Here is a 3,082-nt window from a genome sequence, read left to right as displayed (position 1 = left end):
AAAAGAAAAAATCCAGTTGGGCATGGTGGCTCATGCCTATAATCACAGCACTTCAGGAGGCTTAGGGAGGAGGATTGCTTGAGGCTAGGTGTTCAAGACCAGCCTGGGCAACATAGTAAGACCCCACTTCTAAATTTATTTTTTTTAATTAGGCAGATTGCTGGCACATAGTCTCAGCTACTTGGGAGGCTGAAGTTGGAGGACTGTTTGAGCCTAGGAGATTGAGACTTCAGTGAGCCAAGATTGCACCACTACACTCAAGCCTGGGTGACAAAGCAAGACTGTCTCAGAAAAAAAAAAAAAAAAACCCACAGAAGAAAGAAAGGGGGGGGAGAGAGAGAAAGAGAAAGGAAGCAAGAAAGAAAGAAAGAAAAAAAGAAAGAGAAATCCATCGAAAGAAGGAAACAAAAAAGAAAAGAAAAAAGAAAGAGAGAAATCCATCAGAAAGAAAGAGAAATCCATCAAAAGAAATAATACAGAAAAAAGAAAGAAATCCATCAGAAAGGAAGAAGAAATAAAGAAGAGTAAAGAAATCCATCGAAAGAAAGAAAGAAGAAAGAAAGAAGTCCATCAGAAAAAAAGAAAGGAGAAAGAGAAAAAAAAGAAAGAAAGAAAGAAAGAAAGAAAGAAAGAAAAGAAAAGAAAAGAAAAGAAAAGAAAAGAAAAGAAAAGAAAAGAAAAGAAAAGAAAGAGAAATCCATCTAGTAGCTCTGTGTTGGGGGATTAAAGAGACAAATACTGGTGGCTGGGAGCCCAGTGAGGAGGCTGTGGGGAGGAAGTACACTGGGATGCTCAGAGACTACCCAAGTCCCCGCTTGGAACTTGGAGTCTTTCTCTCCTTCATTCTCTGCAAACTCAACATATTCCTTTGAAGCAGAAGTGAAAGAACCTAAGCAGCTCCAGTTCTCAGAATTGCTTGCTGGTCCCAGAATGCAAGCTGCCTGTCTCCTTGCTCCTGGCCAAAAAACACCAAGAGGAAAGCACTGGAGAGCAGGTAATTCAGCTCCTCGGAGAAACACTACACACAGATGACAGAAGAGAAAATTAACCCAGAGTTTGTGGACTGGATTCTCCTTCAGTTATACAAGATGCATGTCTAATTAATGGAAATGACTTTGGAGCAATGCCTTTGGTTTCATGAGGGGAAAATATTTGAGATGAAGGATTTGTCCAAATGTATTTTCTTGATGCCTCCTCCAAAGAACCTTGAAAAGGAAGAAAAACAAAATGCAAGCTAAGTGTGAGTGCTAACTGATTTCTAGCTTGTAATGTTTTATTAACAATATCTGGAGCTTAGTCTTTCCGGGCCTCGCTTGGCCGGGCCGGAGCGGAACCTCTCGTGGGTGGATTCTGGGGTGTGGACGCTGCTGACCAGCCCACCCCAGCCGAGGTTCTCGGCACCGCCTTGAGAGCTTCAGCTGCCCCAGGGTGTGCAGATTAGAATCCCAAGAAAATCAAATGGCATCCGGGGATTTCTGCTCACCTGGAGAAGGGATGGAAATACTTCAACAGGTGTGCAGCAAACAACTTCCTCCTTGTAACCTGAGTAAAGAAGACTTGTTACAGAACGCATACTTCAGCAAGCTTCTCCTGAATCTCTCACAGCATGTGGATGAAAGTGGCTTAAGCCTCACCCTGGCAAAGGAGCAGGCTCAGGCATGGAAGGAAGTTCAAATGCGTAAGACAACATGGTTGAGGTGTGAGATTTTACATAGAGTCCTTCAAGAGTTGCTTGTGGACTACTATGTGAAGATACAAGACACAAATGTAACTTCTGAGGACAAAAAGTTCCATGAGACCCTTGAACAGCAGCTACTTGTAACCGAACTGATGCGACTCTTAGGCCCTAGCCAGGAGAGGGAGATACCTCCACTGCTGGGGATGGAGAAAGCAGACCTTCTGGAACTCATGCCACGCTCAGAGGATTTTGTGTGGATGAGGGCTCGGCTACAGCAGGAAGTAGAGGAGCAGCTCAAAAAGAAATGTTTCACTCTGCTCTGCTACTATGATCCCAGTTCAGATGCTGACAGTGAAACCGTGAAGGCAGCAAAGGCGTGGAAACTCGCAGAGGTCCTGGTGGGTGAGCAGCAGCAATGCCAGGATGCCAAGAGCCAGCAGAAGGAGCAGATGTTGCTGCTGGAGAAGAAGAGTGCCACTTACTCCCTGATGCTTCTCCGCTGCCCCACTTTGCTGCAGAGGCTTCTTCAGGAACACCAGCTAAAGACTCAATCCGAGCTAGACCGCATCAATGCCCAGTACCTGGAAGTCAAGTGCAGTGCTATGATCCTTAAGCTGAGGATGGAGGAGCTAAAGATTTTGTCTGACACTTACACTGTTGAGAAAGTGGAAGTTCTTCGTCTGATTAGGGACCATTTGGAGGGAGCCATTCACCTACAGGAGCAGGACATGGAGAAGTCAAGACAGGTCCTGAACTCCTATGAGGTGCTTGGGGAGGAGTTTGACAGGCTGGTGAAAGAGTACACCGTACTCAAGCAGGCAATGGAGAACAAGCGGTGGGCTCTCCAGGAGTTCAACAAGGCCTATAGTTGAGCGCTGTCAGGGCCAGGAAACATGGCTTCTGCACACCTGCTGCCTCCTAATCTTCCTGCTAGTAGGACCACCTTCACCTGGGGCTGCCTTCACTACAAGGGAGTGTGGAAATGCTTATGCTTACTCGAAACACTGCAGTCATTTAGGCACCCTCCTGGTTTCCCTTTATTTTTTATAATGACTGGGCCTCTTCTGGAAAATCTGGCAAGCAGATTTATATAATTTTTATGCATAGCTGTGTGTCAGTGTCAGTCCTGTATTGTATTTGATTATCTCCTGAATAAAGTTATGATATTGTATCTTAAAAAAAAATATCTGGTTCATCTGCTGTTTGGGAGAGAAACTTTTAATTCCAACTGGTACCTAACCAGTCCTAAGCAGGCTCTCTGAATACCTAACTTAGCACCCATGAAAAGTGGCTCAAGCTTGAAGTACAAAAGGCTAAATAGTAATTTGGAAGTTTGCTGTGCTTCAGAGTGAAGCCCCTTCTTGTCCTGCGTAGACAAAGAAGTCTTCTGGGTTTCATGAATGT

General features: G+C 44.8%; 1 pseudogene; it reads left to right on the top strand.

The window, feature by feature from the left end:
* The first annotated feature begins 1,458 nt into the window (after positions 1 to 1,458).
* LOC111529998 lies at positions 1,459 to 2,550 on the top strand (annotated as a pseudogene).
* Positions 2,551 to 3,082: the final 532 nt, after the last annotated feature.

Source organism: Piliocolobus tephrosceles, chromosome 21, assembly GCF_002776525.5.
Source record: "Piliocolobus tephrosceles isolate RC106 chromosome 21, ASM277652v3, whole genome shotgun sequence".
Classification (NCBI taxonomy): domain Eukaryota; kingdom Metazoa; phylum Chordata; class Mammalia; order Primates; family Cercopithecidae; genus Piliocolobus; species Piliocolobus tephrosceles.
Note: the sequence above shows the minus strand (reverse complement) of the source record. Positions and strands in the feature narration are given on the sequence as shown.